Below are 27,576 nucleotides of genomic sequence, written 5' to 3'. Positions count from 1 at the left end.
CGGTAATGATGGACAACAGGGATGTGTTTGTTAAATCAGTAGGTTTTTGTCTTGATGAAGCTTTCCAAAAGCGAAAAAATGACGTCTGCCGGGTTCGAAAATAAAAAAGATAGCACTGTATTCTTTCGAGATCAAATCCGTTAAGTGTTTCTTTCAGAATTCTTGAAGATTTTAATACGGCCGCTATTAACAATTTTCTAAGCTCTTAGGTTAGCGAGAAGAATTGATCGCGCTGAATTATAGGTATAGGAACGGCTGCTACGCTTTCGCAGAGAGGTGGGGGGAGGGTTATAACATAACTATTCTTTGCAGTGGTTCGTGTTATTAGTATCAGAAGAAGATCCTTTTTTTTTAATCTAAGCCGAATAGGGAGAGTTTCTAGAATTTTTATTTAACTGTATGGTATCATTCTTGTATACGTTTACTAATCAATTTATTCTCAAATTGTAACAAATAGTACAAATTATAAATGTACAAAAGAAATAATCGTAATATTATCCCACCCTACTTTGTTATAGGAAACCTATAACAAAGGAAGTCTATTGCTAAAAAATTCACCTAATCATCAATCTTTCATTAAAAAACGAGATTAATTTACCAATTCTACCGATGATTTGACGTAAATGAACTATTCAATGCATGTAATATGTCCTTAAAGTCTTTAAAAGGACTGGCTTAAAAGGGCGAAGCAAGAATGCTTTTCATATTCCCCGTTGTCTGTAGAGGGCAGAGTAAGGATAGGGTGTTATTGAGCTATATATATATAAAGCTCTGATCATGGCAAGAGGGTAACGGCAATAGCCGAGCCTCAGTTAGAACTTCATTGGCTACAACATTACTATCAATTACCCTCCCAGGGTTTCATCCATTCCAGAAATTCCTAGCCTCTTTTATCATGTAATATGTAATTATAAATTAAGTATTTCAACAGTTAGGAAGATTTAGTACGAATGGTGTAATATTAAATCGAATGTGGCTTGGAAGTAAAATGTGAAAATGCTGCCTAAATTTTACAATATATGCATGTAATTTATTGAAAGATAATAAACTGTTAAAAGCTTTGTATTAAAATTCGAAACAAATTATTAAATCAGCAGGCTTTGGATTAAGTGCTCTGTCATTACGATAATTCGATTTATATAAGTCAAATTACTTGATCGTTTCACATAACGGTAAGGAAGACTGGAGAGGGTTTCTACTAGAATGTGAATTTCCTAGTTACATTTCTGTATGTCTATCAAAAATAACCGTTTTTCAAAGGGTTTTTACAAAGGGTTCCGATTGTCAGTCTCTGTGTCCTGTATATGCTGTATGTATTTCTTCTTCTATCGTCCGACCAGATGGGGGAGCAGCATTACAATTAGGAACTTGTGCGATACTCCAAATAGCATACTCATGGCTGTTCCGAGTATGGCAACACTAACATCTCTCCGATATTCATGTACCTATATAGGTGATAAGACATAGACTGTAAATCCATGATTCTGAAAAAAAAATAGTACAGTGTTGATGAAAAGTCTACATTAAAGAAAGCTGTGTGTGTGTGTGTGTGTGTTTTCTTTAATTGAAGCAAAATAAAAATTGTTCGAAGTAAATGGAAGAAATTCCGATGAAAAGATAGATGTTTGCATCATGCTAATGCTTTACTTCATTCGCCCTAATCACTATTAAAACAATACAAGAATTTAAATTGGAAAATTATCCTCGTCTACCTTACAATCCAGACATTTATCAAAGCCAAACGATTACCAACTATGCCAAATCATTTTTATATTGCGCCAAAGACAAAGAAATCATCCAACTTTTTATCCGGTATTGTCTTGTATCTGTGCATGCGTATAGCAGGTTGTGATCAAGAAAATCAATTTTACTTGTTAAGGTTTTTCATGTTTTATTATTATTATTATTATTTCGATTTTTAATTTAAATCCCACCGCAAAAGGTTTAAAGTCTATCGCCTGTATTCAGTACCGTACAATACAAGTACAATTTCTCGACAACACAAGTTTGTGTTGTCGAGAAATGTTTTTGATGAATTGCTACCAAGGTCAGTAACGAGAGTATGACGAGCATTGCTTTTAAAACATCAAGTGCATTTTAATGACTTTTGATTTGGGCGACATATGTTTGTATTGGATACTGCATTGAATGTGCGCTATCCATCATCGCGCCAGTGGATGTAAGCCATGAATGTCAGGCCAAATCGATGACGTGAGGTAGGCGTGGTCATCCAGTTGTTCTAACAAGATAATTTTAAGTTCGAAAATTCAAGTCAACAAACTAATTAAAATGTATATTTTTAAATTTCTTAAGAAATATATGTAAAGAAAAAATATTACAAAAGCCTTTCCTAATTGTATGAAGATGTTCTTGAAATTGAGACCGATTTAGTTTTAGTGGACTTCATACGCTACTAATTGGCACATATTAAATGCGCTTTTTTAATTCGCAATGATTTTCGTTGCTGAGAATTACAGATCGATTATTTTTCCCTGAAATTTTCATTTGTCAAAATCAGAAACGAATTAATTTCAACTCAACAGTTACAAATTTCAAAACGTCTGTGTTTGCTGTTTTGATTATAAGGCAGAATGAAAGGCATTCAGTAAGTTTTCGTAAAAGTGAACTAGCTATTATGCTTACGTCATCTACATTTATTTTAATGAATATGTGAGCATGTATTTGGCTATAGCATTGTTTGAAAATCTTTATTATTGCGTTTTATAACTTTCTTCTAAATTACCAATAGTAAACTTTCTCGTAAATAATCATATATATTTTAAACTCCAACTCGTCGAAAGAAACTGTTTATTTTTACGCGTATATAAATGGTAGGTAAGACGTCAAAAATACTTCCTGACTGATTTATAAACTTCCACTTTACAGTAGATGGAAGAATGTTGAATGCCGATAAACATGTAAATCTTCTGGGTAATTCGTTTATTCTTAAATCGGCAGATTTTTACGGAAATTATGCATATCAAAACAACTGATATAACTGCAAGAAAAGTAGCAGAGATACGAAGGCAACTTATGTTCTTATATCTTGGAATGTTCTTTCTTGTGGTTATATCAGTTGCTTTCATATCATTTTTGTTGTAGGTGTTTATCAGAAATGTTCAGACCCCCCCCCCGTATATGAAGCTCTTCAGAGGTGAGAAAATGCCATTGCTGTAGTAATAAGTGAGAATTTGATCGCATTCCTATTCAGCTATATGATAGATGATTTATAAATCAATTTTAATAATTTAATTATATTCATTTCATGTATGTATTATGGATCTGTATATGCGTGGAGAAGGAGGAAACTGACGCTAGGATGCTTATAAAAGTATTTCTCTGTTTTTAATATTGAAGTGAGTTTTGCTTTGATTATCATTCTGATTTGATGTTAATCATTATTTACTTCTGTATCTCACGGTTCGAGACTTGGATTACTCCAAAACAAGGCTATTATGCCTTCAGCAATCAGTTATAAAAATAGATGTGAAGCATCCCACTTTTCGTACTCCAGTGATAAGTGCGGACTAGCATGACAATGAATAAAGCATTGTATACATTTGGATGACCGTTTCTAAGTTCATTTACACTTCATCGATGATCTATTAACAACTGTAGATGATGCTATAAATATCTCTCAGCCAAAGATACGTTTGCAGTATTAGAAGTCAAAGAGCAGTGAGATAATAAATGCTTATACATTTAATGTGTCTCACGCTTGGCGAACTAAACATAAGATAAGCATATTTAATAAAGTGTTTTAAAAAAAAAAAAAACATTTATTTGAGTATCTATAAGAAAGATAAATATTATCTTATTACTCATAGTTAAAGTGTTAATGCTTGTTATCATAATACACCTGTATAAACTCTACATAGATAAAATATAATAAACTTTATATGAGAAACAAATATGAAGGTGTTGGAAGACAATCCAATACCCTTGGTGGGTAATGGATGGCAATGCTGTACCAATGAAGTTTAACTGAGGTTCGGCTGTTGCTGTTACCCCCTTGGGTGATGAGATTCGAGAGTTTTTGAGTTCGCTCTCTTAAGGTTTTCGCCTTAAGGGAGCAATTTGAGTCTCCGGGGAGAGTGTTCTCCGGCACGGCCCGCTGAGGGGCTTTGTCGGTGAATTAAATTATATATTTTCCTCGGAATTTGAGCGGTTCGGCTCGGTGGTGGGGTGTGGGTGGAAGGCCATCACTGAGTGGAGCCAACGCTGAGATGGACGGTCCTTCGCCCACGAATGAGTGGCCTAGGGATCGTCCGAATCCGAATTTTTAGAGACGGCTTTACCTTTAAATATGGCAATGCTGTGCCAATGAAGTTTTAACTGAGGTTCGGCTGTTGCTGTTACCCTCCTGCCATGATCAGAGCTTTAATAGCTCATTAACACCTTATCCCTATACTGTCCTCTACAAATAACGGGGAATATGAAAAGCATTCTTGCTTCGCCCCTTTAAGCCAGTCCTTATTATAAGGATAAGGACAAATGTGAAAAAGTCCTTTTTAGGACTTCCAGGGTAACAAATGGCAATGCTGTAGCCAATGAAGTTTTAACTGAGGCTCGGCTATTGCCGTTACCCAGCCATGACTAGAGCTTTTTAGCTCAATAACCCCCATCCACAGAGATTTACTTCATTCAGATGACGGGATAAAGAATCAAGGACTCAGTCCATCGCCCAGTTCTTTTAAGAACTTAAGACAAATGGGAACTCCACAGAGACACAAATATTCCCTATATATATATTTTCTCTTTTCTACAATCCTTAGCAACCAAGTTTTTCCTAAAGACGTCCACACATCCCAACGATTTGGTTCAGCAAGCTGCAGCATACGATCCAACGGACATATTCAATTATAGAAGACCAAAAGCTATATTAGCCTCCTATAGCGATGCATAATCTCCATGCCCATTCAGGGCGAGCAAACTGCTCATAAATTTTACCCTCAGTGTAACTACAATAGATAGGGGGAATATGAAAAACATCTTGCTTCACCCCTAAACACATAAATGTCAATTGTCAAATGGGTGGTAGGTGGTGTATCGATAGAATCAATCGACCGTGAGATGCGGTGATTGATTCATTCAATCCAATACCCTTGGAGGGTAATGGATGGCAATACTGTAGCCAATGAAGTTCTAATTGACGCTCGGCTATTGCTGTTACCCTTCTGTCATGATCAGAGCTTTAATTGCTCAATAACACCTTATCCCTACACTGTCCTCTACAGATAACGGGGAAGATGAAAAGCATTCTTGCTTCGCCCTTTAAGCCAGTCCTTATCCTTATAAGGATAAGGACAAATATGGGTGGTAGAATGGGACTCCCTAAATAAGGAAACTCAACAAAAATTTAAAAAAATCATTGACATAGTTTAAAAAATGATAATCAATGTTTTTAAAATTAATGGATTTTAAAAATATTGGATATTGCTGGTACATCGCCTTTTTCTCCATTCACGTAACTTATTATTAATCGGCTTCCAAAGTATTTCAGATATTCTAAGAGCGATAGTACCGTGAAATTAATTCCATTATTTGTCTTTATCATTATCTAATCAGGTACTTACATGTAAAATATGCCAAAAAAAAAGAGGCAAGTCTTAACTCCGTTAAACATGGGACCTTAAAATAGACGGTTCAAGCATTCCTACACACTTAAAATAAATAATGTTTCCAGTGGGTAACTGGAATTTCCAAAAGTGAAGTGCTTCACGTTTTTAATACTAATTGGCCACTTGAGTATTTCACAAACATAAAGACGCTTTCTATATAAGCTTTTCAATAATTGAGAACTCAAGTTTTTTTTTGATGGAAATTCATATCGATCTACTAAAACGCTCTCCACTTTTAAACAGGTTGAATATTTTTCTTCTTAAATTTATTTACGCTCGGATAAGTAATACCTTAACATTCCTGTGGCTAGACGAGCTCTTATCAGATCTCCTAAATACATGTTTTGATACAAAACAGCTCAAAATATTAGCTGATATTTGATTTTCTCCATTTTTAACGATTATTGTTATGTTAAAAACGCTCGAACACAGACGTTTTCATATCGCCTTTACCAGACAGATCAAAATAAAACTGAACTTCAGAATCAAAACGCAGTCGTTTGTGACTATTCTGCTCAAAAGTACGTGAAAAGCTGTTGTCATATGCACACAGAGAGAGATCTATGGTTTGTATTCATTTGACCCACATCCGCTAGACGAAAGAATATTTACTTTAAGTTCCGCTCATGTCCCATAGACTTGCAAAGCAACAACGGACCCGCAACTAACCCTCGAAGTGAAAAGATTAATATTATTTATTATAATTCAAAAAAACATAATTTATTTTATCAATTTCTATTGAACATTTCTTTCTGGTGTTAATATCAGAAATCAACTGCTCACATTATAGCAAATTTCATCACTAACGAACCCGGTCCCCACCTCTTATTTTACTGTTAACAATGCGATTCAAAGTACCGTAAAACAAATCTGCTCTCTAGCTGGTGGGTCGTTAAAAAATAGATTTTATTTGAAATGTCATAAGCCGCGTAGAATTTATCCTTACGTTGGAATCTCTCTCTCTCTCTCTCCCTCTCTCGTGACATTTCGGAAGAATAGATCAATAAGGTTAAGAGATACTAAAGGATAAATAATAAAAAAAATATACGAACCGTCGTAAATCATTATATAAAAATAATTCTTTGATTTACGAGATGAGCTGCTTCTTCTGATCAAATAGTTGTGCCCATCCTATCAGAAAAGAAATACCTGCGTTGGATCTCTAAATTTTGACATCTTTTTTATATAATAAAACAATTTTTTTTTTTTTGGTTCTTCACCAGGATGTAGATGAAATTGTGTTTCCTCGTTTCCATGGTAACTGTGGTTTTTGCTTACATCTCTCAGGTGCACAACAGTTTACGTTGCCAAGAAGAAAAAGGCGAAACCATCATTAACTCAGTAATTAAGGTACTTGTTGCTATTTCTGAACAGTGTCTGTGCGCAAGTCTTAGCTTACGTCACAAATCTGCAGACCGTGGTTTACATAAAGGAAATTGATAAAATTTCGAATTTTTTATGTGCTCGCCAAAACTCTAATATGAAATACGTTCAAATTAGTTTTATAAATTCATACAAAGTCATACCTATGTGTTTATCTTTTCCATGCACCTAAATACCTCCGGTCAGTAGCAATAAAGCGTATTGGTTAAAAATATCCGGGTCTGAATGTCATGTGTAGACTTCAATGAATCCATTTAAGAAATTTTCGACGGAAGATGAGTTAGCCCATTTCATATCGAGGAGAAAGAGTTTTCTTCCCTTAAAATAGACAACCGATTCAGAAAACACTTGCATTGACAGACAGTCGATTACTGTGATGGGTCTAAGTGCTCTATCACTGCATTTTTATGTTCACCTTTGCCATCAAAGATTGAAAATCCCATATATAGTTCATTCGAACTGTACGTAGGCGCGTTAACTAAACCGGAAATTTTGTTCTCGAGAGCAAACATGGAACGTTTCATGCCGTGCTATGCTTCAACTGAGCATGGTGAGGGACTCACACAGGGAATAAAATTAATTCCTCCACTACCTGAAGGCATTAAAAAGCATTTATTCGCACAGCCTGTTGGCTGGAAAGCTGAGATGCTATCCACTCGCCTAACCAAGTTGGCTTTTTATTTTATAAATCAAGTTACTTCCCCATAACAGAGAAAGAAACGTAATACGAGAGAAAAATGTAATGGGATGACGTTTCATTCAATGATCTTCATTCAAAAAGCCAGTTGATTTTTATGGTAAACTGTTTATTCCGTAGTGAAGAAAACCGGTCGAAACCATCTACATGAGCTCTCTGCTACCTGTCCAGCAGCACAGACCTTCCACTAGGATAATATGTAAATTCATTGTACAATAATTTCCACCCCGTATTCTTAAAGAAGCAAGCTGCGTCATATTCTCGTGACCTCTCCCCTTAAGTCCTAAGTCCCTAGATAACAAACCTATGTCACGCGTGTCAGAGGTGGCACGTCCGAGAATTTTGCTGGCACATCGACGATTTACAGGTGATATCCTTTTATACGCTTATAAATTATTCAACGTTTTTTTTTTAATTGTTACAATACATACGAGTTAAATTTTGTTTTACACGAGAAAGCAGCTATGAAGACGTGCATATGATTGGTGCGGGATTAACAAAAGTTCGCGCGACCCAGAGACAAAGGCAACCGACAATTGTTGAATTGAAATGCTAATTCTCTTTAACCGAATTCCATAACATCTGAAACTGTCATAACAACATTCATTACATATTTCTTAGCATAAAATATTTCTTACTTTTAAAACATTCACGACGGGATGTCATTTATCGTTTTGACGGAACTCACACAAAGTTTCAACCCTTGGTTGAATTGAATTTTATTGCTGAATTCTTTGCGTTTGAGCTGGCAGGCGAACTCACATATGTATTTTATATGGCATGTTTCAATTCATGGTCGAAGTTTATTTGAAGTTAGCCTTTGTGATCTGTCATAATGACATCGAGAATTTCAAATGCAATAAAATAAACACTTATTTCATGTAACTGAAAATTGAACAATAGTTTTTAGTTAGATACTGTCGTTTTGCTTGAGTCTATACAGCATAGTTTTTGTGAGAGAGGACATGTAATTCATTAGTTAGCACACTTTTATTCTAGACGTCTGTAATTGCACTATTTGTTGAGAAATATATTACACAGACTGCAAAAGCCTCTGTACCTTATTCAGGTATACAATAAAATTACTTGCTTTTCTTCCATATGCAGTATAATGGCTGTTGGGCAGGTTGTTTACTGAGGGGGGCGAGTTACTATGGCCTCGACGTGAACGTGTTTAAATATTTTTCGTGTGCGAGATATATGCAAAACTTTTTAATGTCTTCTTTGGTAAAAGTAAATCAGGGGGTGTGAGTTATAATCAATTTAATAATACAATAATAAATTTTACACTGAATAATATTATAAATTTATATATAAATAAATATTATGAATAAAATATTATTTATAATATATATATATATATTATAAATTTATAAATGAATAAATAAATTAATTAAATTAGATTAATGTTCTATTCCTTTTCCCCCAATTAAAAACTGCCCGGCAACTTCAGCAACTCGATTTATAAATTTTTGGCACGCGCACATAAAAAGGTTCGCCACCACTGTGACCTATAGGGGAAAGTCTTTTTTCATTGTTATTTGTTATTAATGATCATTTTTGTGTACTGCGAAGGACAAATGCCCTCCCCTTGAAATTTTTTATTGTTGTTGTTGTTGTCTAGAGTAGAATATTTTTTTAAAATTCCATTCTTAATATTAATATTAACTTTTAGATTGTATTATTTTGGATGCATTGCTTGCTGTTCCAGATATATTGTGAATATATCGGCCATAAATGGTTAATTTTGCTTGTGACTGTCTTTAACATAAATCACTCACCATTTAGGCAGTCTAAGGACTTCCTTACAATCGCAACTAATAAATCTCAAAAAAAAAGTACCTTCGTAGCTGTAATAAACATTCAGTTGTGCCCTATTTGTAGAAAACTCATTCTACATCCGGAGTGCGTGTGTCTATATCATTCTCTGTCCCAAATCTTCATGGGAGCAATAATATTGGAGACTGTCGTTTAACGTACTGACTGATGCTAATGAAAATTCATTATGTAGAATGTATAATGTGAGCAATTAATGCATGATGAATAAAGACGAAGGAAATGGTTAATTATACAGTCACAAATGAGTCCGAGATATCGAAAGTTGCCTAATTAGTCACTGATATGAACTGTTCGAATGCATTGCCGGAAGTCATATTAATAAGGGGTTGCTCTTCCTTCAGTCAAGAACCTTGAAGATAGCAAATGATGCTGAGAAATAATCGATTTACTGAATCCATTAAATAATCAGTGCTATTTGGATAATACCAAAGCGCATTGAATATCTGTACATGACCATTCTCAGCACTACTTGCTTCACAAGACTACTGTCACAGGCATTTTGAGTAAGATGCACGATATTCTTAGTAGTACAGGGTTTCAGCTATGATTCATATGTAAAATATAATAGAAATTGATTAATAATTACTTCGTTCTCACAGTGATGTATTGTTAAAATCCAAACAATGAGTTTTTAACAATGAGAGTGATTTTAACTCTGTTTATTATTAGATAATAATTCCCAATACCCTTCAATAATGGTCATTATGTAGCATTTCTTTTTATACCACTTTCCTCGCGTCTGGTTAGTGAGAACGAAATGGCTTGAGTTTTATTCAAGTGCTAGATTTCCTTAACATGTGAAATATTAAAATTACATGTCCATCCAAATCTCTATGATGACTCTCACTATAACTGTTATGAAATCAGAACATTCCGATAAGGTCTTTCACACAGAATCATTCTGATAGCATAGCTTTGTAGCGGTGTATATGACGCGTATCGGTTGTAAACGTAATGATTTAACCCCCACTCGATTTATCCCCTCTCATTCGCCATAGAATTCGATGCTCATTCTGAAGGGATGTTCACAAAAATCGAGATTTACGCGTTGCAACAGTAGGAAAATGTGGTGAATGCTATGTTGTAATTCAGGACAGTTAATTTATCTCACAATGACATGAAAGAGTCCACTTTTTTTCGTAGTCTTTAGAAAAAAATGTCACTTATCTTCTGGACAGGTAACATCTGTTTAACTTTCATTTCGTCGTACTCGTTTCAAGTGTTGGCAATGTCCTCTCTCTCTCTCTCTCTCTCTCTCTCTCTCTCTCTCTCTCTCTCTCTCTCTCTCCCTCCTATTCATCTATAAAGCTGTCACTTAGTTTTTTTATGCGAAGATCTATTATTTTTCTATCTACATGTTTTCTTCACATAATCAAATGAACCTCTTTGAAAGAGCTAAACATTTTTTTGCTTTTTCTATTAACTTTGTTTCTCTACTCGATAAAAGGAGATTGCATTTTCTTTTATGCTTTCGTTTGTGAAAGATAAGAATGAGATTATGTATCTTAAGCATTTTATCTGATACATGATCCGTATACGACGAAGATTAGAATGATCATTTTACGAGAGAAAAGCTTTAGCTTGTTCATCAAAAGTCCAGTAGTGTACTTTTTTGGACTGTTCCGATTATAGAGATTTCAGCGATATCTGATGAACTCCATGTAGCCGGGTACGACTACATGTAATTCACCAGATATCGCGGAAATCCAGCTTAACTAATGGAGGATATTCCTTTCCTCATCGGAAGTAGATGGATGAGAAGTCAACAGAATACTTTTAAGCATTTTATCTGTAAATGCGAGTGATTTGTTTTGGAGAAAATACTGCTTTTGCAGGAGAAAATCTCTGTTTTTCGGCTTAAAACTTAAGCATTTCTGCTCTTCCTGCTAGAAAGAGAATTGAGTTTTCTCTCGATGGTGCAATGCACATCCATTCAGTCCTCGAGGCAGTCTAATGAATTGATCACGAAACAATGCTTGTTATTATGATGCTTATTGGCCGATGTATGATTAACAATGATCTAATTCTATTAACCAATCACCTTCCTAGCTCGAGATGTGTTCGATGATGATTCAACAAGAAAAAGGAAATAACAGCTGGTTATATCAAAAATGCTACGTGTTTGTTCTTTGCTCTTTTATTTATTTTTTCTTCATTTCTGCGGGATTCATTGTGATATCGAATTTGGGAATAATCCAACAACTCTCTTGGAATGACTTTAAAACTACTTCTTTGAAACTTATGTAACAAAACAAAATAGTCCTAGAACGTGTTTTTCAACATCCTACTATTTCGATGTCTTCGTTCTGCTAAACATAGGATATTCATCATTCGTTTTGATTTCTTTACCTTAATCAATGGATATAATGGCAATTTCTAAAACTATTCTTGAGATATAAAGAAATCTGTGATTTCAAAGGTGCAACTACATTATTTCTGTACATGATTTACACTTTTCCTTTATGTTCTCCAAGCCTGTTACGCACTTATATCGATATATTGGCCGAAGATGTCTATGGAGTCGAGTATCATCGCAGACCTTAATGTGGCTATCACAATGGTGATGTTATAGTAATTAGTCCGGTCGCTGCATACTATCGTAATTACAAGGAAAAAAAGTTCCGTTCGTTCTACTTAACGCTGTTTATACTGTCCTGTAGCTTAGTGGTGAGACAATTGCGATATTTTTTCTAAAGCTGGGTTCGAATGCTATCCAAAACGAAATTGAAAGTTTTAAAATTCCTTTCCAATGAGTCAGCCAATCCATTACGGAAGTATGAAGAATTTCCTGAGGATTTTCATCATGCAAATTCGGTAAAAATTAAGTATATTACAGTGCAATGCAATCATTGAGAGACAGACGCCATTTTTACAGTCTTAGTTACGTTGACCAGTTTACGAGAGAAAGGCTCGTGCCAACGTTCGGTAACGCAGTTGGAAAAACGAATATGAGTTTGGTTGCGCAACGTTGTTGACGTGATTGTGAGTCATCGCGAAAAGCCAATACCGATTCATTGGTCAGACACCGAACCATTTTTATTATTTCTGTTCTTCACGGTGAGCCTCACCAAACTGGTGATCATAAATGAGAATAAACTGCCTAATAACAAATCTAAATGGCGTTACCAGAGTTGAAATGTTTGCAATACACGCACGCGCGCCCATACCTCCCCCCCCCCCCCCACACACACACATACCACAGTCATGAAACATTAGTTCTTTCAAAATACAAAATAAGAACATTCCTTAATGCATTTAAGTAGTGTAGAATACTATTTTTATAATACTTTTCTGCTCTTTTATTGTAATCAGTAAATGGAATTATTAAATTAAATACTGCGTATCTTAATTATAATATTTAAAGGCTATTTCAACTCTTATCACATTTAAGGAAAAACCATCGTTTAACTGAATCAGTAAGATTTCACTTTCATTGAGATTATTATTTAGAAATGATTGTGAAAAGTAACACCTGCTGACTTCATTAATTCATCTTTCATTTCACAGTCTGCTCTTCAACTCCAAACCTTTTCTACAAACAGCAATAGACTGAACATTACCAATTCTTCAACTCTGATTATCGTATGTTGCAAGTATCTTACTGTGAACATGTTGGACGTTCCCATTGTTTTCCCAATCACATTTTCACCAAATCGTTTGTGTAAAATAAGTTTGGGTTCTCTGCGTGTTGTTTCACATTCACGTTGCTCTTCTTCAAGCTTTTTAAGGTGCTTCTTATACTCTTTGATGAACGGTATGAACATCGGGTGTGTAGAAAAGCATCATTTAGTGCCAGAATATGGCAGTAATCGTCTCGTAAGATATTATAATAGAGAGAATAAGTGTGAGCAGTTTGGAGAATATTTGGTAGTTCCCGATTAAACGTGATCCCAACGATACTGTATGCAATATACAATGTCATACGTGGGTTGTTATGAGGATGCCCGTCAGAGCATGAATACATTTTTCAAAGAGAATTTGGACTTCTCTTCACAGTACTTTTATTTGGGAATACGACGATACAAGTCCAACTGAAATTATGATGTTTTATTTTCTCTTGATATTTTCGATTGACTATCCTTTAATTGTAACTATAAATTTATATACAGTATATGGTGATGGTGGTGATGGAATTGGATGACCCATTATAATAGTAACAGTAAAGTATTATCACCTTCACATACTTAGGAGTGAGGATAAATCGATTTAGACAGAATATTAGAAAAGAAAATCTTTCATTTCTATTTTTTATAAATATAATCAGAGGAAAGGCTCTGTTGTCTTCTTTCTAAATCTTGTTAACCTCGAACAATACCAGCGACCATCCTTCTCCAATTGCTGTACATTGCATAAGTGAATTGAACTACGTGATAAAGCAGTTAGTGCAATACTTTGGTTAATGCAATGTTTTGAAAACCGTTATTCTTCTTAATAGAGTTAAAACCAGAAATTTAATCCAAATCTTTATTCTTCTCATGTAGCAATATCGTTATGAAGCTACTTATAACTGACATTAAACAAACAACTCTGATTATCGCGAGAACCATTTCTGGTTCTCGCGATAATCAGAGTTCAAATATTTGTTCCTGAGACGTGTTATGCGAATGTCAAGCTCACAGAATGTCCTAACTTTGACTTTCACTGAAAATACCTTTTATTACTGAAGTCTAAACCCTACATTTACTGAAATATTTTACATTGGATTTCATGATAATAATAATAATAGTAATTATTATCATCGGACCTCCGCGGAGTCAAGAGACTCATCGCGAGAGGCCCCACTCTCACACACACACACGCAGCTCATCATACCTTGACTCAAATGTATTCACTTTCTCTGCACTGACCATTATGTCACAATCATCAACCACTCTCCATGCAAAAAAATCTACTACTCGCTCTTCCTGCCTGCTCACACCCACCGTATACAGCTTCCATGCTAGCCTCTCGTTTCCCCCCTTTCTAGATATTGTATGAAAAATCTCATCCACGTTAATCGGGTATTTACCCCTTGCCAACTTATGTCTCGATCATGCTTTCCCCTCTTCCTTCTATCCTCTAGGCCTTTCTATTTGCTTTCTCCCAATCTTTCCACCTACTCCAGAAACCAGAACCGACTTAGTGCATCATCTCTGACCCTCTCCAACTCATCATCCTTTGGAAAACCAGGCGACCAAATCTGTGAAGTAATCCATATGCTGTCCGATTAAAGCCTTTTACAATGAAATCATAACACCCTTAATTCTACATCTCAGTGTGCTCAGCAACATTTCCTTCATCCGCTGTGTTATCTTCACAATTTTAGAAAACTGTCCAGGAAAAATTAGTCCCTATCCACCATCACCCTCAGATCTTTTATCTCCTCCACCTCCTCTAAGATGTACCTACCAGTCCTATAATATGCATCCCATCTTTGCTTCCCAAATACATTAAACTGAGATTCTCCACACGCTTGCCCATTCAGATAGTCTATTTAGGTCCTCTTGTAAAGCTATAACATCTGCTCTACTTTTCATAGCTCTCCCCAATTTTGCATCATCTGAATACAACTGTATATCACCATTTAAGCCCCTTCCAATTTCAATTACACATAAAGCAAACAATAATGACCCTAAAACATATCCCCCCCTGGTACACATCACTGGTGACTTTCTTCTTCTGAGCCATCACTCTCCCATGCACAATCTACTGATACCTATCAGACAGCCAGTCTCCAAACCAACGCACTAATCTACTGTCCAACCCCAACTGTTCTAATTTAACTACTAGCTTATCATGTGACAATTTATCGAAAGCCTTTACAAAATCTAAATATACTTCTGCATATGTTTCCTCTTGTCTAATGTATTCGTCAGCTTGTTATAGCAAGTAAGCAGATTGCTAAAACACATTCTTAGAAAATCTATGTTGTCCATTAAGGAGAATTCTGCTGCTATCAACCCAGTTCTGAATCCTTGTCCTCACTAGCTTCTGCAACATCTTGACCACAATTTCAGCCAAGTATATTGGCCTATAATTCGAAATCTTAGTCTTATCACCCTCCTTTATGAATCGAAACAATTTTGCCATCTTTCCATTCCACTGGAACCAGGGTTAATCTAAGACCCATGTTAAAAATGTAATTCAAAGCTGTTGTTAACTCTGGGACATTCCCTCAAGACACATGGTGACATAAATCCCATCGACTTGCTGACATCAAGTTTACTCAATTCCTCATATGGCTCCTGTTCACTTACCATCAGTGGTTTCTTCCCCATTCCCACTGTTCTCAAGTTCTGCATTATGTTACAATCATCACAAGGATCAAATACTTTAATTAATTGCTCAATTAACACCTCTACTGTATCCTCCTCAGTGTTTATCATTCTCCCATTATCACTGATCAACATCATCCTCCCATAATCATTCTTCCTTCTACTGGCCACAGATTGAAAAAAAAAACTCCCTAAGATTTCTTTTAGCCTTATTTGCTAATTGCTGTTCATACCGCACTTTTGCTACCCTTCTTAAGTGAGTCACAGTTTCGAATACTTCTAGCATTTGTAAACATACACACTATCTCATCTGAGAAGTCGGGCCTGTTTCTGTAACAAGTCTCACTGACCTGTTTTCTGGGTTATAACTCTTCCACACTCCCCCTGCCCATACCTGTCTATTATCACTAACATTACACCTCTTTCCAGACCTAAACGTCACCCCACACACGTTGACTCTCTTAATCTTGTTTTGCGCACTCCCATATCTGCTCCTGACACCATCCTTTACACTTACACAATGTCTCCCTGTCTACGCTGACCTCCCCCATTTCCCTGCACATTTTGTTTTCCTTCTCTCTCGTTCTGTTTACTCGCGCCACTCACTTCTATTCGCAAACTTGCCTACCGTACTCTCCTGCTCTTCCACAACACCCCTTGCTTCCTGAAGTCTTACATTTACTTCCGTCATTATTTTCTCTTGCAGCAATCACTGAAACAAAATGAAACGAAAGTTAGCATATTAAAGAATGAAAGAATTCGTCCATATTTTCAATGTAGTTGAGTGAAATTTGTTAGCAGGATGACTTATTGTAAACATGTAAATATTATACTATGAATATTATACTCAGTTACGTTTTATTTCTCACTCCTGTTACTCGGAATTTCGTTTAGAAATTATTTTTCAAAGACCTTCATTAAACAAAAAATGTTTATCCTGAAAACGTGTTTTTTTCTTTGTTCTTGAAACTTGTTTTAGAGAACTTAATACCTACTCTAATTCGGCTGACTAATCTCCGCCACACTTGAGCATTAATCAAGTCTAAGCTACGCAGATGAATGTCTTAGGCAAGTATCGTCAAGACATTGGAATTTTACAATATAAAGCGAGAACAAAATTAAGAGAGAAAATCAAAATGACAGTTAAATGAAATAAGATGATTAACACAAATGAGGCATTAGAATTTCAAAAATCGAAAAGAAAATCCTGCCACCAATGTTTATGACAGTGTTATTCCTTATATCCTTATATTTAACCCTCTTGTGTTTAAAACCTAAGAACCATATAATCGCATTACGAGGGTGGTCTGAAAAGTTCTCGGCCTAAGAATGAAAAAACGAATTTATAATTTCAAAATTATTTTTATTTTTCAACATAATCTCCCTTAAGGCTAATACATTTATTCCAGCGATGCTTCAGCCCCATTATCCCGTTCATGTAGTGGTTCTCAGTTAAATCTGCAATCACCTCTTGATTCGAAGAAAAACGTTGACCAACGAGGAAGATTTTTAGTTTGGGAAAGAGATAGAAGTCAGAGGGAGCCAAATCTGGAGAATAGGGTGGATGTTCCAACAATTCATAGTGCAGGTCCCTTAATTTTCCCATTTCCAAAACACATTTGTGGGCAGGTGCATTGTCTTAATGAAAGATGATTTTTTTCTTCTGCAAACCGGGTCTTTTCTGACGAATGAATTTTTTCGTCTAGTTTAGTTAAAAGATCGGCATAACATTCCCCGGTTATTGTTTTACCCTTTTCAAGATAATTAATAAACAACGTGCCTTTAGCATCCCAAAACACCGATGCCATGGCCTTGTCTTCTTTGGCGCTGAACAACCCGCTTCTGTCCACTGTTTTGACTGCTGTTTGAATTCTGATGTGTAATAATGAACCCAAGTATCATCTAGGTAATAAATTGACGCACAAAATCGGTGTTTTATTCTTGTAAAAACGTTCCAAGCACAGTTCAGAGATTTTTCTTGCAAGTGCGTTTTTGATCTGCTGTGTGCAAGTGCGGCACCGATCTTGCGCAAAGCTTTTTTCATTTGCAATTCTTCATGCAAAATATATCCTACAGGTTCTTTTAGAATACCTATAGTCTCAGCAGTTTCATGCAAGTGGACTCGCCGGTCATCTCATACCATATCGTGCACTTGATCAATGATTTCTGGTGTTGTTACACTTTTACGTTTGTCAGGTGGATCATCTTCAAGGCTGGTGTGGCCACGTTTAAACTCGACAACCAATTCTTAATTGTCGTAAACGAAAGAGAAGAATGCCCATAAACGTTTATGAACTTGGAATGAATTCGTTTGGCTTTAAGCCTTCTTTCACAAAGAATTTTATAACCGCATGATACTCAAGTTTATCCATTTCATGAGATACAGACAACACTTTTGCGTCAGACAGCTGTATAAAACAAACCACTCGATAGAATGACTTGCAATTTCACACGGATGCTTATGACAGATGTACCAACTTAGAAAAAAAAATCTTGCCGACAGTGTTGCCATCTATGGTCGAGGCCGAGAACGTTTCAGACTACCCTCGTATATATGACTTTCTTTAAATGAACAGCTGTCCGGGAGTGCAGTGAAACAATTTTGTTACGAAGTTCGCAATTTTTTAAACCGGACATTTGATTCAGAAATAATATTTTAAGCATATATTTCTTTCTAAAAATATTTTTAACCTAATGAATGATGTCAAGCACACAAAATATTCTACGTTAATTACATTTTTATTAAAACAAATTCTAAACTATAGCAAAGAACCTATTAGCAATAACACCATCATCTTATTTTAATCACTGTTAAAAATTTCACTTCTAATTTTAAGTAAAAATCTCATGCGATTGAATATAACTGACTTCTGAGCTTAAATTGAATAAAACAGACTACCGAAAATTGATTCTGCAAAACCCGCTACTCTGAAAAGCAACATAATTGACATACACTACTCCATATATATAGTATTACTTCTCAGTATGACCACATTAACTTTGTGGCGCTTCTGTCTTCGCTACTTGGAGACAAAATGTGTTATTCATTCTTTATTGTTTCAAAAACGTTTGCAAGTTACATTGTCTTGTATCCGTATTGTTGAAGTTGCACCGTGTGAGATACGTTGGGGTTTCGAGAACTGGGATATTACATAAATCATAACTACTATCCTAATGGAATAGGATTTGAGAAAAAGATAACACTGCATCCAAAACTTTCGTTTCCATTTCCTTTTCCGCTCTGGTTTACATAAATAGCAGAACAGAGATTTGTAACTGTTTTCATTTTATTGAAGATTTTGTCATACTATAACATGATAAAGAAAGTAAAATAAGGGACTAGAGCCTTACTTTAGTAAAACTATGTGCGTTCCGAGACACTAATGTTCAACGTCTCACCCTTTGCAAATCCTACGGCAGCGAAGGTACATGTGTCAGCAAGTGGAAAGACGCAACTGTCACCTCTACTCTATAGCCCGGGGGTGACTCGATTCTTGCATTATGAACGTCTTCTCTACTTGTTATTCCAATGTCTGAGTACTCTATTTCTGGCCACTTTACGATTGCTCTTATGCCCTATTTGGTCTGTATTCTTGCCATAAACAACCCAACACCATTCCTCCGTTAGCAGCCTGAAAAGCCAAAGGGCATAAGTGCTTTTTTGCTGTGAAAAACCCTGGAGCCATAAATCCGCTTTTCCTTTCAACTTGACTTCTCGGTGCCGAAGGAAAAAGGAAACACATCCAGAGATCAAATCCGAAGGGAAAAGCCAATGAAAGATAGACAGACGATGAGAGAGAGAAGGAGAAAGACTTTTTTTTTACTTCAATGAAAATAAATAGCAAAAATATTTCAAATATTTATCAAATATATTTGTTTCGTATTACTAGTTTTGCTATTTCCGATTGAAATCTTCACTTACACTGCAAAGGACAATATATTTATCCGAGAAAAATTATTCAAATCATTATTACTATGTGAAATGCATAATAAGTTCATTAATTTCACTTGAATGTGATTTATTACTATAAAGGGGGATGGTAAATCCCTTTATGTTTTTATAGCCGGGTACGAAACTCGGATCGAAATCCATCGAAATCCATAGGGTTTCGTGCCGAAAAAACTATCGGCGAGCCCAAATGTAAATGATCACTTGGGTAGTACAACACCAGGGCAACTCCATGCAAAGGTGGAGCAAGATCCGTCACTAACTTTAATATTCTCTCATAATGTAAAACCCAGCTCCTAAGAGATGTATATATATTGTTTTACATTATGAGAAGAGGTCACTACCCAGACCGGTTTCAGATGATGAGATGAGACATCAAAAAAGGTTGAAACCGGTCTGGGTAGTGACCTCTTCTCATAATGTAAAACAATATATATATATATATATATATATATATATATATATATATATATATATATATATATATATATATATATATATATATATATATATATATATATATATATCTTAAGAGCTGGGTTTTACATTATGAGAGAATATTAAAGTTAGTGACGGAGCTTGCTCCACCTTTGCATGGAGTTGCCCTGGTGTTGTACTACCCAAGTGATCACTTACATTTGGGCTCGTCGATAGTTTTTTCGGCACGAAACTCTGTGGATTTCGATGGATTTTGATCCGAGTTTCGTACCCGGCTATAAAAACATAAAGGGATTTACCATCCCCCTTTCTATTAACATATTCGCCGGTAAAATAGCCTTTCGGCTTATTAAATTAGTGATTTATTACTATTATTCTGGGCATTGTTGCCGTGCTGTGCAAAATTGATCATTGTTGCACAAATTCATTCTTGCTAAACAGAAAATATGATTTTATTATGGAAAGATAATTGGATGACGCTGAACTGAATCTGCACTTGAAATAATTCGTTAATAGTAAATATTTTATTGAAAGTTTATTTTTCACTTGGTTAGACTATAATAAATTTAGTTTAATTTTTTTATCCAAGTGTGAGAAAACGGTGTTGTACTACCTTACCCCAGTCCTGAAGATATTTTCAGGCGCAAACTTTGTTTGCTCACACTTGGATAAAGGATTAAACTAAATTTATTATAGTCTAACCAAGTTAAAAATAAACTTTCAACATCTTTCTCTAAATGCAGAGTAATTAAATAAAAAGGTGGCACACCATTTAGCAACTCCTATAGGTAAAGATGACCTCGCCATTGCTTCTGCCTGGTATCTCCACCTCTGGGCCTGGCTCCCACTGAAGAGACCTCAATAAATGTCGAAACTAGTCTGGGTAGTGGCCCTTCCCTTAATGCATAACATTAGATAAATATCTGCAAGGAGATGTGTTTTGCATTATGGGAGATACTGAGATAGGAGTGATGTTTCTTGCTCCACCTTTGCAACGAGTTGCCTGGTGTTGTACCACCTTACCCCAGTCCTGAAGATACTTTCAGGCGCAAACTTTGTTTGCCCACACTTCGATAAAGGATTAAACTAAATTTACTAAATATTTTAAGACATTGTATGACTAATAGATAGGAAATGGATCTTAATCAAGGATATGATGATTGCTTTTCTCTTCTAGCAACCGTGAGTTATTTAATTTCAACGGAGGTGGCAGTCCTTTTACTTGGTGAATTCTCAGGTTTTTACTTAAGTCAACGTATCTAACAGACGCCCGCTCCGTAGCTATGAATGTAATAAAAACATAGTTCTAAAATATGACTGTCTGCCCATAGTTTTATAAGATTCCAAAGAAAAATAAAATGCTGCCTAATCAGAGCAGCTATGATTAGGCAAAGCAGCTATTCATATAAAATGGCTGCTTTATTTTTATTTAAGATCTGCTTTATGTTTATCGAAGATCAAATATACTTAGGAACTAACATCGTGAATAAACTTTATCGAAATTGTTAAGGGGAGTTTATATAAACCGGATAATTTAATATTAGCCTGTGCATATAAGGTGTCATTGTTATTTCGTATGCATAAAACAGACATTTTCTGGCTAATCATATTTTGATAAAGTTTGGTTGTTGTTGAATTATATTGCTATCTTTCAATTTTTGTTTAAATTGGGCAAAATTAACCAGAATTATTTACACAAGACTTCCTCTCAGATCGCTTCTACACTTATATGCAGCTTATAGTGCTGCCATCTGGCGTAATATAGTTGAGCTATAAATATAATGCAAATTTATGTGATATTTTTGGATGTAATTATGAGTTCGTAACTGATTCTCTCTCTCTCTCTCTCTCTCTCTCTCTCTTTCTGAACACTGATAGTTGCACGCTGCATAATTCGCAAATATAATCAAATTCGACAATTCATATTTCATTTCATCAAAACTTTGGTAATATAAGTTGTAAAATGTAAAATAATTTAAAATGCGTGCAGTTGGCTTTACTGAATGCTAATCAGCATCTTCCAAAGCTGAACTACTATTCTGCAAATACTCATTTCAATCACATGCGGATGCTAATCACATCTAGAAGGAAATTTCTATGAGCTGCATCCGGTTTCATTAACGTTTCAAAATGCTGAAGATAATTTGCGAATGGCTTTTATAACGAATATCCATTACACGTTACACTCACTTCTTTTTTCATGCGAAAAACTTAACAAAGACAGTAATTGTTAGCAACAAATAAAAACTTTTCATTTCCAACATCCAGTAAAAACAACCCCCATCGAAATAAGGTAATAAAATACAATCTGAAAACGAAGAATCGAATATCGCAATAGTTCTTCTTCATCTGTTGTATAAGACGAGTATCTTATCGTTGACATGAAGATGGCTTTGTATTCAATAATATACTACATTAGTAGCATGTGTGGGCTAAAGATTTTTCTATGTTTCATTTTAAATTTTGTATTTTTCTGATTTTTTATATTCTCCGGAAACCCTGCCCTATGGGAGAAGGAACGTTTTAAAGCCACTTCAGGTCCCCAGTAGTGTCTGGGGCGGTGGTCTCACACCGGGCGATGAAATCCATCTCCTACCTAACGACATTCACAAACACCCTTGCCTACTGCGTGATTCGAACCCGGTAGTCTGTTGGTTAGAGAGGGGGGGGGATACTAGCCACTCGGCAAACCTGGCAGGCTGAATACAATATATTTTGAGATAGAATTGGATGCTGTAATTCCAATAAAGGCATAGAACGGTTTTGAATATCTCAAAATAAACATATTTATATGAAATGCTCTAATTCTGAATTAAACTAATAAGTTCATTCCAACTGCATTGGGTGTCTTAAAATAAACAGGAATATCTGCTGATTCAACAAGAAGAAAAGTGTATCAAGCACTAAATATGAACTGTAAAATGAAATACACACTTTGGCAAAAAAAAAAAAAAAAAAAAACGGTTTCGAGAACATAGAATCTGAGCAATAAACGCAAAAGAAAAAATTCACTAATTCAATTTGTAAATCATGAAAACTCGTGTATTATATTACTGTTAATAGCTATGTCAAAAGTGTAAGGAGATTCGAAATAAGAAGTATCTGGGATGCAGAAAATAAATGTAATAAGGTAGCAAAATATTTGCAGTCTACCAAGAAAGTTTAGAAATGGAGGAAGGAGTATAACAAAATAATTATAGTAGAGTGGGTAGACAAGTGATATTTTTAATGTCTGGAGTAAGTAATTATTTTGAAAAGTTAATAAAATAAAAAAAAATAGTAAAAGAAACCACGAACATTGTTAGAAATATTTAGGATAGTTGCGATCAAGAGTACATATAAATACTTAAGAGAGAAAAAAATTAAGGTTTTTCCTGAAAACACGTAAACCTGAAACGTGAAAAAGTAGCTGGAATAAATACAATTCGACACGAAATGCTGGAATACGATAGTGTAAAAGTTTCACATTAGCTACACGTGTAGTCCAGAAGGCTTGGAAGGAATGTACCTTCGAATAGTATCAATGGCTGGATCTTATTAAAAAGTGAAGATAGATGAAACAATTGACAAGACTGATATTCATTGCATAAGCAGAGCTCATCTGAAGTGGTTGGCCACTTGAACAGAACAGGACACGAAGGATTAACTAAAGTAAGTATAGGAAAAAAAAATTGAAGGAAATAAAGACCAAGAGATGTTGAAGTTGGTACAGTTAAGGGTGCTTTAGGAGATTAAAATGTTAGTGCTAATGAAATCAAAGACTCGACAAATAATAGAAGAGAGTTGTTGACAGGAAACCACGCGTGAAATATTAATTTTGTTTCACTACCATAATATTTGTTCATCTCTTGCGGCTATCAATCATCATCGTCATCAGAAAGTGTTTTTTTTTTCCTTTTTATCACTCTCGATATAGGAAGCTCGGATTTTTTATATTCCTTTGTTTTTCAAAGGAAAATCATATTTATAAGTAAGGTTATAGTCTCTTTGGTAAATGTAATTGCTTATGCAGTGACGTAAACTCTACAAAGATATTAAGTCCCAAATTAAAAATTTGGGATATATTTGACCTCCTAGAATCATAAATACATTTTTCTTGCATAAAAGTATTATTATGATAAACACAGAAAAAAGAACAAACGATGAAATTAAAGGAAATATCTTTTACAATAAGCATACAAAAAAGTAACTTATATACTAATGGAAATTAAGTACCAATATAGAAAATGAGAAACAGAAGAAGAGAACGGAAGACATAAGAAAAACCCGAGTTTCCGGGTGGAAAAAAATCCCCACCTCCGTATATGAGACCGGCTACCTCACCTTTTGTCGAAAAAATATACGATAGTTCGATTCCTCATAGGAATTGAACCCAGGTCTTTCTAACCAAAGGGCTTCGTCTATAGTGACTGAGCTGCGGAATCTTCCATATTACTCTCTGTGGGTGAAAATCTAACAACTGTGGAGAAAAAGTATCCAATGAGATAGCAAAAAAACGATCCGGGATTGAAGCAAAAACGGAGGATTGCGTACAGAATGAGGTGAGATAAGCAAGAACTCAGTGACAAATATTATTGCAAACGCCATGTTACTACCAGGTTTGAGTATGTTTCTAGTAGGTATTAGATCATCCAGCATCATATAAAATATATTTTCCACTGGATGTTGTCACCTTTGTTTCAACATGTAATAAGCGGAATTGAAATGTAATACTGCTGATAACATACCCCCTTTTTCTCCCAAAAGATTGACAATAGTATAACTTCGTAGGGTAATACATTTTGTAATCAGTACTAAAATATACAAAAGTTCATTATCATATCTTCAAAACATGGTTGTTAAGTAGAACAAGATAAAGTTAGAATTAGGCATAATTAGGGTGGTTTAAACGTTCACTTGCATGTAGATATGTCCATAGATCATGTGGATGAAGTGATAGAGGAAACTTATGACAATAGAAAAAGATAATAGAAATACTTTCCTTTTTATTTTCTAAATAAAAATTATTCGCATATTTGTTTATATAAGTACATTTCAGTGAATATCAATGGTGTACTGGTTGAATTTATGTTTTTTTGTTTTTAACTGATAAATAAGTTAGCGAAAAAATTGCTTGAGAAAACTGTTTTTATTGTCTTAATCTTCACTAGAATTTAATTTCTTATATAAAGTTCAAGTCTAATCTTTCAGATCCAATTTCAATGTAAATGCTGTATATCCTTGATATCCTTAACGTCTAAAATAATCTTCCTTGACACTATAAAAGGGAATATAAGTATCATCTTTCTTTCCAACATCAACGAAAACAAATAAATATCTGAGTTTAATTTAAAAAAGTTTTTAATTCACTGAAGATTAGGAACAATGGAACAGATTCAAATATTAACTGCGTTAGTTCTGTTCTAAATAAATTATTTCACCAATCCCAAAGTATTTGACAATTATTACTGGTCTTTTAAAAATCTCTTATGATATTTAAGAGTTGAGAGCTAATAGGAAAACATTCGTTACGCCAGTCTCATATGGAGGTTGCGGAGTTTTTCCTTCCTGAAATTGGATTTTTTTAAATGTAAAACAGACTACCCGAACGAAGCTGATATTCCTAATATTCTTTCCTCGTGACATTGCAAAAACCACAATAGATTAAATACAAATTTTGTTTATCTAAGAAAATATATGATAGTTCGTTACCTGATCATAGATATCGTTAACGTTTTGATATTTGTCTGCAGAAATTTCCTGTTTTTATTACACAGAAAGGGTCTAATACATTAATAAAATAATCCCACTTTTTTTTTTCTTTCCGGAGAATTCTTATCTCTCTATACTATTAAACTGTTTTCTGCTTATCTAATCAATATTTGAGACATAAAAGTACAAAAATCAACAGAATTCTTAAAAATGTCCGTATATCAATTATGATAAGAGCAGCAGTTTATTAAATTAGGTATCTCTGGCTCTTACTGTAGGGAAGAAGCTCTTAAACTAACCGAACATCTTAAGTATTTGGCCAACTAACAGTCAAATGAACTATTTTGTTTTCATGCAGCTATTACACGGAATAGATTAATTCGAAAGGAATGTGATTATACATATTGAATAACACATGACATTTATTTCCTGTTAGCCTGCTTAACTAGTTGTGAAATACGTTACATGACATTAGAACGAAAGAAGAAAGATTACTACTAGTTATGATTAGGAAGACAATAATAGCGGCTACTCAGTGTCTAACTTTTATCTTTGCAGGCCACCTATGAACACATTCGGTGACTATGACTTATTGAAGACGGTTTACAAAGCCTGGGATAAAAGAATGCTTTGTACTCTCTTTGTAAAATTTAAAAAAACTTTTTTTCAATACATTTATTTGCATTTATGACTGTTACTCCTGTTCAGGAAAAGCAAACAAAATATTTAAGTCATTGCCATCCTCAGTAATATTTTGAGAGAAAATACTTGTATACCTATTATTTTTGCACATACATACATAGATAGCTTTGTATGAAATTTATTTTGAGCAGGAGAAAAATACTAAACATCACCCAGCATGACTAATAAAACAAGTTAAAAGCACCATCTCAGCATTCTTCAAATTTTTTCTTCTATCTTTAAAGGATCTCTTAAGTCGACAAACACAAATCTACTTATCCGTTCAACATTATGTATTTAGTTCTTGTTTAAGGACGAAATGAACCAGCTCATATAATAATAATAAGAAGAAAAACAATGGTTTACTTTTGTGTTCACATCGGGTCTAAACGAAGCCATAGAATTTCTTTAGCGATTCGTCTTCAAGCTCACATTTCAAAATTCGTCTACCTTATTTTTAACTGCTTCGAATGCTTTTAATTTTTTTTCCTAAACCACTTAAGTGATTAAACTCTCTTTTTTTTTAAATACACATCTTTCAGGTTTTTAAACTTCATTTCTGTATACACATTATCCGATGCATGTTGCTGATCATGCTGGTTAAATGGTAAGATAAAAGGCTAGATCTGGATAGCTTTTTTTCCCGTCAACGTTTGCTGTTGAAAGAAAAAGATTACACTGCCTAAAAACAAAATAAAAACAGAAGTAGCGTAATTAATTATATCCCGGCGAGGCCTTTTTTGTCATTACATTTACGGATCTAACAACAGATTTTTTGAACTGTTTTAAACGTTACTTTATCGATCAAAGGCAACAAAGATGACCTACTGGAATCAATTCATGTACGTATATAAAAACTATATTAAATTAGATAGAAATAGCTATCGGAAAGTCCTCTTTAAACAATTCTTTAATTTAATTTATATTTATATTCTGTGTTCTAACATTATGCAGATGGCAATATTAACGAATTTTTGATAATTAGTTTCATTTGCATCATGTACGTTCTCCATATTTACCTCG

At 34.7% G+C, this 27,576-nt stretch overlaps 1 protein-coding gene across 1 annotated transcript in view; it reads left to right on the top strand.

Moving 5' to 3' along the window:
• Positions 1 to 27,576, top strand: part of LOC150106723 (adhesion G protein-coupled receptor L1-like) — a 157,219-nt gene that overhangs the window by 78,377 nt on the left and 51,266 nt on the right. The gene's annotated exons all lie outside the window — the stretch shown is intronic.

The sequence above is a fragment of the Typopeltis vanoorti genome, chromosome 5 (assembly GCF_054136105.1).
Source record: "Typopeltis vanoorti isolate ZY-2024b chromosome 5, IOZ_Tvanoo_1.0, whole genome shotgun sequence".
In the NCBI taxonomy this organism is placed as follows: Eukaryota; Metazoa; Arthropoda; class Arachnida; order Uropygi; family Thelyphonidae; genus Typopeltis; species Typopeltis vanoorti.
This window is presented reverse-complemented; position numbering and strand designations above follow the sequence as displayed.